The following is a 16,010-nucleotide window of genomic DNA, read 5'->3' as shown; positions in this document are numbered from 1 at the left end:
GTTGTAATACTATAGTCAAACCTTGTAAATTTGCATGAATGAACGTATTCAGAGTGTAAATTCGGATTTATCTGAATTAAATCTTAATAATCTATGTAAGAAATTAAATCTATAATTATCAAAAGCGTACATGTATTCATCTTCTCTTTCTTTATAACTGAAAGATTTTGTAATCTTCTCTTCCTTTAAAAATGGGATAGATCTTCCAATTGATGAGTACGTCAAATTAGTTTCTCTCTCTGTTGATGGGGACGTAAAAGAGGAAATTGATCGTACATCAATTGGGGACCATACCGTTACAAAATAACCGTAATGTTAGTTATTATGGTTTGAACATTTTTAATTCAGCCCCTTCATAAAATTAGAAAGTTCACCTATGTATCATCACTTTATATTCATGCATAAGCCTATAAACTTGATTTCACATTAGATTACATTATTTTGGATTATATAAAAGATGACATGTACAATTATTTATTATAATAGTGACACATAAATTCCAACAATCTTCCACTGTGTCACGTATGTAAAAAAATAAATGTGTCCATAATGCGCCCGAAGTTTTGTGTCATCTAAATCGTATGTTGTATAAACAATCTTATCAATTAATTATATCAATATAGTGACCAAAGAGTTCTTCATTGTAATTTAATCACAACTAGACCCAACAGTGATCACATAAATCAATACAATTAATTGACAAATCATATCATGAATGCGAGGAATGAAAATTCCATGCACGGTGATCTTTTCATGTCAATTTTTAATTGGTCCTTCTTAAGTGAGATCAAACTTTTAACATTATTGTACAAAATATATTTAAACATTATCATAACTAAAAAATAACATAAGTGTATGCACAAATACTTTAATGTCATAGAACAACAATGTAATATAAACTCCGACTTAAACTAAAGATACTCAAATACTAAAATACCCATGTGAGCAGTGTGCTAATGAAAGACATTAGGTACCGAGCCTTTTGTAAGAGGATCTGCTAACATGAAGTTTGTTCCTATATGTTCTATGCTTAATTGTCTATTTTGTACTATTTCTTTAACAACAAGAAATTTGATGTCAACCATTTCAAGGCATCTTTAGATCCATTTCTAACATCTTCCATGAACGTCAAGGGATGTTTATGATTAATATGCTTAATACCTTTCTCTCTTTCTTCTTCTATTAGTGGTAAATGAGGCACAAGAAAAGATCCTGAACTTGGAGGCCGATGATAAACTCCTCCTTCTCCATCACTCAACATTCTGATATCAAATATTGCTTCTTCTATAGTGGTAATTAACTCTTCTTTTTTCTCTAACATAACATATATACACATGGCTACAAATGAACCAAAGACTTTTTATAATAAAAATGATCACTACAACAAAAAAATCTACGGTGACCCTTAAAAAGACTTCTGCCAACCCTTAAAAGCGTCGCAAAAATATCACCGACCCTTATTCTTGCGTCGCCATAAGAAGGGTCGACACAAGTTATAACAACGCTTATTTAAGCGTCGCCAAAACCCATTTGATTTTTAACAATTTACTTTCTAATTTTTGTTTGTATTTTTATTTTTATTTTGTTTTAAATTTAATAATCATTAAAAACATTTAAAATATCATTTCCTGTTCATTATTGACAATTTAAATAATAACAAAAAAACCCATAAATTTTCTCAACAATAATTTCTCATAAATAGTCAAATAAATAAATATTAATTACCAAATATTCTAATGTTCAAATAAATAAAACATTAAGTTCTCGTCAACTTCGAGTGAACTCTGACTTTGTATGTAAAGAAGATTTGTGATGATCACTATTCTTGTCGAAAAGCAGCTCACCAACAAAACCATTAAACATTAATGGAGTGATAAGATAAACAAAAATGAATCATTAATCACCCGACAAATATTAACAAGTTCAAATAAATCTATCTAAATATTGCACTTACAGCTGTGATGTTCATAAAATTTGTTCTAATCTGCAACATAAATATTCAAGTTATATTTATCTGAGACAAGGACAAAAAGACAAGAACCTTAAGAGTACACATGACAATAAGTTATGTAGATACAAAGAATGTAGAAATTACGCAATTTCAAATGCAACCAACCATGTTTAATGACTTGAGTAGTATCTCTATCCATAGAGAATCATCTCTTCAGAAATAAATAATAAAATATTATAAGTGCTACAAAGAATCGGGCCTTTCGATTTAACAAAAAATATAAACTATTGGAAAACAAGTTTTCTAAAATTACCATCCTGATGAGCTTCCTAGATGATAATGACATCAATGCAACGGTCACTAAACTCAAAATAAAATAAAATTAATGAACCAACAATTCTATTTAACCAACATAAATTATAAGACTATGGTTCAATCAATACACATTTTAAATCATTCATCTAAAAATATCTACCTTCTTGATGTTGCCAAAACATTTGATTCTCAGGGGTTTAATCGAACCGACATAACTGTGTCATTATCCCACTCAAACCTTGCTGGCTGAGACCTATTTACATCAATTCGAACTCCACATCATTCAAATGCTCGATGAAAGTGAAAAAAAGAGAGATTAATACATATTGGGGTCCCATATGTCTAGTTGAGAACCAGTAGTGGCGAAGAGTGAACCATCCCATTAGTAATCAACAACCCTAATAAATATCCCCAAATCAACAACTTTTTCATAACAATACTAATCTAATATAAACCATCATTGAAACAAGACATTCATTATCTTATTATCTTGATATAAACATACCCGAATGCATGCTTGACACATTAACGGCCTGAGGCTGAGTAAAAAATATATATCTCTTAGATAACAAAGAACTTGCTATTTCATTTCAGTAAAGTAAATAATATGTTCTAAAAACACTACCTTAACAGAATTACTAGACAAATTATCTGAAATCGTATCTGTAGAAACATGAACATTCCTTTCGTGGTTTCTCACAAAATACTTTGGTGCAAGCTGTAAGTAAGATCATAGAAAATTGACTCATCTTAAATTCATTTCAGACTTAAAAAAAAGAATGCCTTGTACTAACTAATATCAATGTCTTTCATCCATTTCAAAGTTATTTCATTAAGATGAAAAAGAATGAAAAGAGTATAAAAACAACATATCTTGCTATAACAACAAAGAAGTGGTGGTCCAACATGTCCAACAGAGTTGTCATCCCACTCTGTAAAGTACCTCCAACACAAGTCTCCGTCAAGTCGTGATAGATTATGGCCATGGATATGCTAGCAGGTTTTAGATACACATTTTTATCTAAAGAAGGTCTAACAATGCAATCAGACAGTGGACCCTTTGGAAACACATTTTTTTTTTTTGTCAATGTATCTCATCTGTATTGCAAACAAAGAGTAAAGATTCATTGATGGTTTCTCATTTGTATCCGAATTTAATTCGAACACCAAAAGTGTTTCCAAATGGGCCAATTAATCTCATTCTGGTTCTGGGTGTAGAGATATCTTGGATAACAGGTATTATGTTAAATTTTCTTTCCAGAGAAAGATACCAAGTTGGATATTAGAATGTTTACCCCATGCAGATGTTAATAAATCTCTGTGTCTCAGTAGATAAAGGTGCTCCGCCACATAGCATGAATCTGATCTCTCATCCAAGAAAGCTTCGTATCTTTTTGAAAACAATGATATCCAACATATATCTCTCTAGTCCACGGGATCCAAACCATTTTCCGTTTGCAGCTGCTAGTCGTCTACTATACGCAATCTGAAAACATTTCTTTGCAAAACCACCTTTCGCCTCAACCTACGAGAGTGTATATTTATTGAAGGATGTAATTGTTTCATTTTTAAAATTTCATAAAAATAATAAGTTATCTTCGAAAAATTAAGTTATCAGACCGTCTTTGAAACTCCTTTCTAGCACGATCTAGAATGGATGGAACTACTGTCATGATGGTAGGCTTCAAGGCAGATGCATCTCCCTTGGTTCCTTTCTTAATTTTATTAGAAGAGTCTGTCAAAGTCCATGGTGAACCATAGCCAATTGAGCAGCCAGCAACCAATATCACAGACGGGAAATAAAGAATATCTGAACAGTTCAGTTAGAAAGACAACTTATACTGATACCTCTGCTGCCAACTCGAAAACGTGAGCCAGAGACAAATACGCCAAGTAAACATAATTTTCTCCCAAGTTTGGAATCAATGTCATAACTGCAACTGCAGTAGCTACAATGTTAACTCGTGACTCCCTACATATATATAAGAGTTGAAGACATGTTCAAGCAAAAGGAAGCATGATTTATGAACATCATACAAGAATATAAGAATAAGATCTTAGTGATGAATACATAATATAAGCAATGTCACACCTTTGGTAGACCTGTACTGCCACTAGTATACATGATAACCGCAACATCTTCCCTGAAAGGTAGTCTAGAATGAACATGACTTTCTACCCCAAGCTTCTCAACTTCAGTGAATTAATTAAGACTCAAAGTAAACAACATTGCTTATAGTTCTCAAGCTCGAACTTATAGCATCCAACTTATTCAACTGCTTGTGATCACATATCAGGGTCGAAACGTGTGTCTGTAATTTTTTTATGCAACTAGATACCCTATGATTCAGGGAGGTGAATTTAGTAATGGAAATGTTCTGTCTACCTCGTTGAGTGAGTGGATCAGGGCCTCCTCACCAAGGGATTGAAATGACCTTACATTGTTACATCAATATTGAAACAAGGCATTTGACTTCATGCAAATCAATCAATAGAACTGGAGTATATCAACACTTACTAACTAAAGATCACATGTTTTATAATATATAGATAGAATACAACCTCGTCGAAACCCTAGGAGAAAAATTGAACCGTTTAAGTTGAACTCGGAGTTAGCGACTTCTGTTTAGGTGGAGTGCGGGAGTCATTAGCTTTTAATAGATAAAACAAATTGGACTAGTTTCTAATTTAAAAATATATAAGTTAAATTTTTATTCTTAAATTTAATATAATATTTTATTTATATTATTTTTAATTTTAATTTAATTAAATTTAAATAATAATTAATTAAATTACAGAGGTTATTAAAAATTAATAATTATATTATAAAAAAATTAATAATTAAATTTTAATATTAATAAAATTAATAATTAATTTTTAAGATTAATAAAATTATAAGTCAAATTTAATTTTAAAAATTAAATAATGAAATAAAATATTTATAAAGTTAAAAAGTAAAACATAAAAATATTAAAATTTAGAATAGTTAAATTATTAAGTTGTCAAAGTATTTATATAAAAAATAATAATAAAGGTTGTGATATGTTTAAAGGTTGGCAAAATTTTTGTTTCTCTTTGATTTTCAGCTACGGTTAAAAAAAAATGGGACAACGGATTAAGTATATATAGCCCGCAAACACACTTAATCATTTAACCAGGCGCAGAACTTGTCGCCCGACGGGCTCGAACCCAGAAACTTAGGGTTGGTATCCACCTTTTTTGCCGCTAGGCTAGAAGAGAGGATTAAATGGGACAACGGATTAAGTATGTAGCCCGCAAACACACTTAATCATTTAACCAGGCGCAGAACTTGCCGCCCGACGGGCTCGAACCCAGGAACTTAGGACTGATATCCACCCCTTTTTGCAGCTACGGTTAATATGCTTTGCATATAAGGATGCCGAAAAATAGTTTTGGTTGTAGCGTGAGTCAATGAATAACAGCAGCTATTAGCTACAAAATATCTTTTCCCTTCAATTTCAGAGTGCCATATGTCAAAATGTGATTGGTCTGCTTTATTTCTAAAAAAAATCTCTTCTAAAAAAAATGACTGGACAAAAATTATTTCTAAATAATATGACCAACACTAAAAAAATCCTATTAAATAAGAAAATAAATTATTTGAATTAAATTACTAAATAATTAACAATTTATCATTTTGAAAATAATCAAATAAACGGGAAGATGAAATGATCAGTTCTTAAGTCCTGAATTTAAAATATTATTAGTACTTACTATTTTAAGAGTTAAAAATATATGTATTAACTTAACCATTTATAGAGTTCTTACGAAATAAGGATGTCATTATGATTAGGTTAAATCAAAAACACTTGACTTTCTTGTTCAACCATAATTATTTAAGTTTATATATATATATATATATATATATATATATATAAAGTTTTATAACGAAATTATTACATGTCTGAATAAGCACATTTAAAATCAAGCCCAATTTTTATACATTCAAATTTCAATTTCAAATTGGAAACTATGCGAAATTGTTATTGATGAAATCAAACAAACTATGCGAGATGAATTTTCATATGAAAAACTTCGTTTACCTTCAACCGGTGCCTGTCACAGCAGACCGGAGGCTGGAAAGAGTCGTCAAAACTTTTCAACCATGCAAAGAAACTCCTGTGCATTCCCTTCCACCGTGAAAATAGAAAATTTCTCTTCCTTCTCTTTCTCTCTCTCTCGCCTTTCTCTCTCTAAATATGGATCGTATACAAATACAACTGTCTCTATATTTGAGGAAATGAATACCAATTGGCCGGAGGCCTGCCATTAATGACTTGATCATCATGTAGACGACAACTATCTCTGTATATTTATTTTAGGCCATTTAAAGAAGACGGAATTGCTTCTTTTTTTTTCAATTCTTATTTAGAGTTGAATTTGTATAATTTATACTAAATGTGCCTCGAACTTTGAATTGGATGATAACAGTGAATATATGTACTGAAAGATATGTTGAAATCTTTCGGCAAATTAATTACCGAAAATTTTGGCTTTGCCGAAAGATTTCAACAAATCTTTCGGCAAAGTGTAACTATGGGAAATATCGAAAGATTTGTTGAAATCTTTCGGTACAGGATTGAGGAGTGATAGAGTGAGGAAATTTGGTGAGGGAATGACGTGACATCACCTTCATTGGTTGGAAAATGTAAAAGTGGGAGGAAAGAGATAAAAAAGAGAAATTATTTGATTTTTTCATCGAATAAGATTATGCCACGTCATTCCCTCACCAAATTCCCTCACCTAATCATTTCTCGTACAGGATTTACCGAAAGATTTGTTTAAATTTGTCGGCAAAGTGTAACTAGGGGAATGCCGATAGATTTCATCAAATATTTTGGTATTTCCTCTGAATAAAAATTTAATAGTTTATTTGTTTTTTACATAACTTTAACATGTTATTAGCAAACCAAAAGAAATACAATACGATTCATAAACAAAAAATTCATTACAATTTTAAAATTCTCAATCAATGCGTATTACAAACATGATGAACTAATCCAAAATGTACTTACTCCAAACACGATAAACTAATCCAAAATGTACTTACTCCAATCACGATAAACTAATTCAAAATGTACTTAATGCATGAAAAAACATCTACTAAAACGTACTAACTTGGGGTGGTGGTTGATTCTGAAACTGTGCTAATATTAATATAAATGCAATATGTCGTTTAGATTCTGCTAATTCTACTAGAATTATCACCTGGTTATTGGTGAGTTTATCGACTTGCTCCTAAAGTTGTTCGTTCACCTCCCATAGTGACTGCTTGCCTTGATGTGAATTGTTTCCCCTCCGTCGATTCCCGTGAAAACGCGTTGGCCGCACGCCTGACCCCATACCCATCACCGTCATATGTCGTTGGGGCCCGAACACTCTCTCAGTCACATTGAAGTCGGAGATATCGAATGTTTCATTAATCACTTGCTCTATCTCCACCTGCAGATTTTAAAATTTCATTGTATAAGCTATATATATAGTTCTAGTAAATTTTAATTAAACTTATTTATTAACTTACGATATTCTCTTGTGATATTTGGTCCGACGTTGGGGTCGGGTTGCCTCTGGTGGCTCTCGGAATTTGAGTCCTTCTGAACCTCTCTATAATAGTCAGTGGACGTCCGAGTTCAGTCTCCTGTTCAAATAAATTGTTCATCAGTAAATTATTTACATTATTTATAGTAAATTTAATTGAATAATGTACATACCAATTTTTCTTATACTCATGAAAATGGTTTACTGCCCGTATGGTGCGAAAACCTCACTTGCTTTCTGTTTCCAATATTAATAGAGTTTTTTTCTGTATTTAAAGTAAAAATGAAGTTAGAACTAGTGTCGTCGGTACATATTTCTATTCTGAAATTGTACCACATATACACATTTTGAGAGACATTAACAATAATTCACTTAACAATACTTTTAAATTAATATATATTATATATGAATTATTGTTAATGCCTCTCAAAATCTAGGTTGTTTGATTAATGCCTTTGAAAATGTAAAAATATTATTATTTAGAATTGTGAATAAACATAAATATATAATATATATTAATTTAAAAAAAATGACATGTGTCATCATTTAACGAAAAACTTAACGGACTTGGATGTTTTTTTTAAACTAGTGATATAGATAAACATTAAGTTCATCTACAGTGGTATGAATGAACAAAAAATAGTTAAGTGATATACGTGAATATTCCGCTATAGTTTAATGATAAAATTGTCATTCTTTCCTATTATAAATCCATTCTCAACTAGAGGTGAGTCGGTACGATATATCTTAATTGTTTATCCACAAATTATACATTATCGAAAGTTTCGGTGTAGAAAAATTCATACATTTACATTACCTTAATTTTGCTATACCTCAATTTCGGTATACCTTAATTTTAGTACGATATCGATATTATACATTTCATACCTAAAAAACACAATAACTTAAACAAAAAAAATCAATTTAATATAGTTACTACATAAACGTTACACAAAATTAAAATTAAATATATTTATCATAAAATAAAATATCTTTTTAAAATCCAACATTTTTAAAACTAACAAAGGTTAAAAATTAAATTTAGTTACAAAATTGAAATTATCAAGAATAAACATAAGTATAGTCTTTAAGTTAGACTAAAGTGGATACGAGAGAGTGAGATTCAAAACGGTATTCAATTGCATTTGTATCTGTAATTTTTTTTTTTTATAAATTGATAATACAATTCTTGTTAGATAATAATAATAATTAATATGAATTAATTTAGACTTAATTAATAAAATCTCTCACTCTTTTTTATTTGTTCATTTTTATTGAACAGTTCAAGTTCATCACATATATGATCTTTTTCTAAGTTGAATTATCTCCTTTTAGCCAATTATTTATGCACACTAATGCTTCCACTATTTTAATACTCAAATTGCTCATAAAAAGATCAACTAACATTTTGAGGTGTGAAGCTAATCATTGTTGCTAACAAATCGTACATTATGCTGCTTCTCTATTTTGATGACATGTTGATTGTTAGAGCAAGCTTGTATGAGATTAATAAGCTAAAGAAAGAGTTGTCTAAGAAGTTTATAATAAAAGATTTAGGTGTTATAAAACAAATCATTGGGATGAGAATTTGTAGGGATAAAGAAGTTCTCAAGCTTTCACAAGAAAAATATGTAAAAAAAGTTCTTAGCAGATTCAACTTGTACGATGTAAAACTAGTTACTACCTCTTCGCTATAGTCACTTCAGACTATCTAAAGATCAATCACTTTCAATAGAGGATGAGAAAAATTACATGGTCACCGTTCCATATCTCTCTACCCAGGGTCGGCCTTGAGAAGCCCTCAGATTTTTGGGGCCCTATGCAAATTTAAATTTTGGGCCCCTAAAATAGTAAAAAAAAATTAATTTTAATTAATAAAATATAATATAAATAATTAATATATTATAATACGAGACTAAAAAGGAAATAAAAAAGTTATTTTTATAATATATATTTAACATTAAAGGAGAAAAAAGTGGAAAAAATAATATTAATAATATAATATTATTAAATATAAAAAAATGGGGGCCCTATAAAAGTGGGGGGCTATACAAGTGCATTGGTTGCCTAGGGCCGACCCTGCCTCTACCATTGATTGTATTATGTATGTGATGGTTTGCAGACAACTAGACATAGCACATGCAATGAGAGTTGTTATCAAATTAATGAGCAACCCAGGTAGACAACATTGGAAAGTAGTAAAATGAATATTACGATACTTAAGAGAAAGTATGAGTCTCTTTGTGTTTTCGAAAGTCTAATATGGAGTTGAAATGATATGTTGATGCTGACAATTATGGTGATGTTGATAGTAGAAAGACCACAACATGGTACATATATACTCTGGGAGATACTGCAATTAGTTGTGTTTCAAAACTACAGAAGATTTTTCTCTTTCTAGTTGTGAGGCAGAGTATGTTATTGTGATAGGGTCGCTAAGGAGATGATGTGGTTGCAATTCTTTTTGCGAGAATTAGGTCAAGACTATGAGGGAAGTGTGTTGCGATGCGACAGTCAGAGTGCCAATCATTTGGCAAAGAATCTAGTTTATCATGGAAAGACGAAGCATATACATGTTCGTTATCATTTAATCCGATCAACTTTAAAAGATGAAGTGTTAGCTCTTGAGAAGATTCTCGGGAGTGATAATCCAGCTGATATGGTGATAAAAGCTGTGACAAACGAGAAACTAAAGTTGTGTGCAACTTCAGTTGGTCTTCTTTATAAGACACCAGATGAAAAATCGATACCGATCGAGAGAATATGAAGTAAGTTTTTAGTGAGAGATTGTTGAGTTATGAAACCTATATTTATAATAAACTCTAAGAAGTTAATTAGAGTTTATTGAGTTTTTATTTGGGTTTGATCTTGGACCCGACCAAAAATTATTTATGTTTTATTACCTGAATGTTTATCATATATATATGTTTTTATTAAGTGTTTACATTTGTAGTGGGTCTTTTCCAACTGTTCCCTCTCATAAGGAAGGGAAAACAGTAAAAAAATAAAATTAAAATGACTGTTTTACCCTTTCCATGTGAGAGGGAAGAGGGGGAACAAAGAAAATTTGTGAGCAAATGATCATATCTCATACAATTGAGATAAAATAATTTTAGAGAGATAAAGTGTGAGACAAAAACTCTGTATTTAATCTTCTTCATAGTGAAATTTGGTGGTGGCTAAAGTGGACGTATCTACGTTTAAGTGAAAACTATAAATCTGTGCCTTCTTAAGTTCTTATTTTTGCGTTTTTATAAACCGTTTCAAGCATGTCAGATTTTGAGATTCAAATTATAACACGAAATAGTGAAAAATTCATATAAATTATAAGAATTTTTTTGTATGATGGTTCTATATAAAGATCAGATTTATAGTAATTCTTTATTAAAAAGATAAAAAAAAATAACTTTAGATCCGATTATATCGTACTTTTGTTGTTAAGAAAGGGACGAACACACTCGAAAATTTACCATTTTCTTCGGAGAGCAACTCCTATCATACTAGATGATCTACAAACACGTGATGTTACTCTTGGAGGACAAACTAAGTCAGTAGTGTCCATTTTGAAACTTTGTATGCTATATTGATATTAAGATCTTCATAAATAGTGATTGTTTCAAAAAATAATAATTGTTAGCAATTTATAACATTGGTTTAGCATGACTAAACTGACAGCAGCTATACTAATTTGTTATGACCGATTAGTCATCTTCATCAAAATGATTGGTCTTAAGTTTGATCAGAGTCAAAATTAAAGAGATGCTTTTTTTCTTGCTTTAGCATCACCATTATTTCAAGTTTTCAACCATATTTCCACTATTCTCTTTAATAATAACCCAATGACATGATGATACAACAAAGAGATTAACCCCAAAATAATTTGCTTTTCGTTTAAGACGTCGACTAGGTGGAGCATATGCGTCCTCTTCTAGAGAAAACAAACCATTTCTCTTGGAAAGTCATACAGCAGAATCCACATTAGCCAATATGTTTAGTCCATGAGAAATTATATTGGAAAGAAGACAAAGGAAAATTGGAGAAACAAATCTACAGTTAATACTGAAGGGAGAAATAAGCCCTACTTATAGATCAAATAAATAAATCAACCTTACTTATATATCTTGAATGAGTGCTATAGCTTTATGCCTTGAATGAGTTTTATAGCTTTATGCCTTAGAATGAGTGTTATAGCTTTATGCCTTCAATGAGTGCTATAGCTTATATTAGAGTTGGGCAATGGGTGCATAAATACGAACCGACACGATCCAACACAAGATTTGTATGGAACGACACAATACGATATTATTTCACTCGGATCTTGAGTTGACACGATACAAGCACGAGACGACACGATCACGACACTATTATGAGTTTATACGATCGTAACACGATTACGAGTCTGCACGGACACAATACGAGTATAGACACGACATAAGTATAGACACGACACAAGCACGAGTATACACACGAAAAAACATAAACACAATTAATCACATGACCTAAACTACTCACATTAACATTCTCTAAATCTATTACATCTTTATTTAATTAATAAATTGTTTAATTTCATAAATGTAATAATTATAATTAAAATTAAATATACAAAAATTCAATATTAAAAATATTAACTTAAATAATATAAATTAAATATATATATATATGAATATAATGTAAGTTTATTAATAATTCTCTTGGATATTACTTTTATTAATTAATTATTAATTTTTTTAATTATTTATAATTTTAATTATTGTTAATACAATAAATAATAAATATATAATTATAATTTTAATTTTAATAATATAATAATATATATTTATAATTTTTATCTATCTTTCCCACTTTCTTTTCCATTTTCTTACAAACTACCCACATTTATACTAACATTATAAACTAACATTTTCTCTCCCTCTCATAATCTAGTAATTGATCACATATTTAATTGTTTATTATCAAATACTTTAAAAAGTTTTAAATCACTCTAAAATTTTACAAGTTAATAAAAAATTTTAACTAACAAAAAAAAAATAATTTATAAAATAAAAAGATTAAATTAATTTTATTAATTAAATAAAAATATAATTTATAAAATTAATATTAATTAAAATAAAATAGTTATACAAATATATTTTAACTTAAAAAATCTCAAATAATAATATATAATTCTAATAATTTTTTCTTAAATGATTACTTAAGTTAATAAAACATTTATATATATATATATATATATATATATATATAATAATAATAATAATAATAATAATAAATAAATAAATAAATAGCATATACCAAATGAAATAATTAGGTATAAATTATTATCTAATATTTTAAAAATTATAAAATTTCACGTTTATCATATTTAATTAACTTTATATAAAATAATATATATATATAAATTAATAACTTTATAATAACAAAATTAACTAATTTTATTTGGATAATTATTTATATATCTTATAACACATTTTAAATAATTGACATCCATATTAAATTATATGTTAACATTTATATTTACATATTTTACATATAAAATAATTTTTAAAATAAATTTAATACATTTAACTTATTAAATTAAAATAAATTAATAATCATATTTTATAATTTTTACTAACAATATAATTTAATATATATAAATAAATAGTTAACATGGGTGTGTCAAGACACGATAATAAAATTTAGCCGGAATAACACGAAAAACAAATTTAAACACGAGCTAGCACGACACGAATAAACTCGTAAACACTAATAACACGACACAAATAGTCCATGAATCATAATATTTTGTGTTAGTAAAGACACGATACAACACTAATAAGATTGAGACACGACACAACACGATACGATTAAGAGTCTAACACAACTTGTCCGAGTCGAATACGAACGTTTATGCACGATGCTCAGCTCTAATCTAGAACCAGTAAGTTTTGCACTCATAAAAAATACTTAATTCTCCAACATGTTTCTCACCACAAAAACTACTTATAAATGACGCGGTGTAGCTGAGAAGTCAATTCGTAGTTATGCAGAGTGCGAAGACCAACAAAGCGATAGCGGAATGACGTCAACGGGTAGTTAAAATCGCAAACCTTACAATGGAAACCTTTGCTTGTGAATGTGAAGAGGATTAAAGGATGTTGTGTGTCATGTTGTGGATAGTCCTTCTTCTCTTTGGGTAAAGATGCACAAAATTCGTGAAGATTAAAACCTTTGCATTTTTATTGACAACATTTGAACCCACTTCTTCCAATTTCAATAAGACAACCATTGCAATGCAGTTTGGTTTCAAATCCATTTCTAACATCTTCCATGAACGTCAAGGGATGTTCATGTCCAAAATGCTTAATACATTTCTCTTTTGTTTCTTCTATCAGTGGTAAATGATGCACAAGAAAAGATCCTGAATTTGAAGTATAATCAACTTCATCTTCATCTTCATTTCTAACATTTTCCATGTACAGCAAGGGATGCATAATACCTTTCTCTCTTGCTTCTTCTATCAGTGGTAATGAGGCACAAAAAAAGATCCTGAACTTGGAGTATAATCAACTTCATATCCATTCTAAAAAACATCTCATTCTAAAAAATTGACTGGACAAAAGTTATTTTGGAAGGGAAGATAGAGTTGAACAATGGGTCGGATAAATACGAACCGACACGATCCAACACGAGATCTGTACGGATCGACACGATACGGTATTATTTTACTCGGGTATTAGGTTGACACGATACAAGCACGAGACGAAACGATCACGACACGATTATGAGTTTATATGATCGTAACACGATTACGAGTCGGCATAGACACAATACGAGTATAGACACGACACAAGCACGAGTTTACACACGAAAAAATATAATTTGTGAAACTATATGTTAAAATTTATATTTACACATCTTACATATAAAATAATTTTTTAAATAAATTTAATACATTTAACTTATTAAATTAATTTAAATTTTCTAAATTAAAATAAATTAATAATCATATTTTATAATTTTTACTAACAATATAATTTAATATATATAAATAAATAATTAACATGAGTGTGTCAAAACACGATAACAAAATCTAGTTAGAATAACACGAAACACGAATTTAAACACGAGCTAGCACGACACAATTATAAACTCGTAGATACGAATAACACGACACGAAAGAGTTCGTGAATCATAATATTTTGAGTGGGTCAAGTTACGATACAACACGGATAAGATTGAGACACGACACAACACGATACGATTAAGAGTTTAACACGATTTGTCCGAGTCGAATATAAACGTTTATGCACGATACCTAGCTCTAGCTTTATATATGACATTTATAATTCATGAATTATTGTATGTGAGTGGAGTGATATGCTTTTCAAACATATTATATAAATATAAAAATAATTATAATAATAATATTTTAGGAAATATTAATTTTTTTTATATTTCTATTTAATTATTTAATTTTGTTTGAAGTATATAAATAAATATGTTTATGCAAAGATTAATTTTTGCCCTTTGTGACAATTTAAAATTAAATTTTGTGAATAACTTTCTAATTAAATTATGGATAAGTATATTTTTGGATTCTCTAAAAATCATATGGCCCAACGTCATAGTGAAAATCTCAAATTTTTGATTTAGTTTTACAAATTTGAACAAGATTTGGTGTTCCAACATAATTTGAAATTATAGTTATGACTTAAAAGTAAAAAAATAAACATTTTATATTGGACTGAATCAAACCCAAACGAATGTATATAGTTTATTTTAAAAATCACTAACAACTGCTACAAAATTATTATTGTTTTTGTCTTTGATTTTTATTGTTATTTTATTGAGAAATGATAAAGAGAGAATTTGAATGAGAATATAGAGAATGATTTGATTTAAACTGGTTTGTTATAAAATAAATATTTTTTTTATTTCTTTTCTCCCCTCACCCTTCTAATTTAAATTTTTTTATACATAGTAATAGACAGTTTTTATTTTAAATTTTTGATCAATATTAATTAAAATTGATTGTTTCACACTTCTAATTTTTATAAATAATTTAAATATTAATTATTAATGATTGATATTAAAAAATTGTAAACATATTTGAGTTAGAAAATTTATACTATGATAACTTTATATAAGATTTGATCAAAATATTTGTATCTGGAAAATAAACTAACAAAAAGTTATTTTTTAATTA

General features: G+C 29.0%; 1 pseudogene; it reads right to left on the bottom strand.

Annotated features, from left to right (window-relative positions):
• Positions 1–1,048: 1,048 nt before the first annotated feature.
• Positions 1,049–14,277, bottom strand: LOC124934536 (annotated as a pseudogene).
• Positions 14,278–16,010: the final 1,733 nt, after the last annotated feature.

This window comes from Impatiens glandulifera, chromosome 4 (genome assembly GCF_907164915.1).
Source record: "Impatiens glandulifera chromosome 4, dImpGla2.1, whole genome shotgun sequence".
In the NCBI taxonomy this organism is placed as follows: Eukaryota; Viridiplantae; Streptophyta; class Magnoliopsida; order Ericales; family Balsaminaceae; genus Impatiens; species Impatiens glandulifera.
The sequence above is the reverse complement of the archived record's forward strand: the minus strand, read 5'-3'. Positions and strand labels throughout refer to the sequence as shown.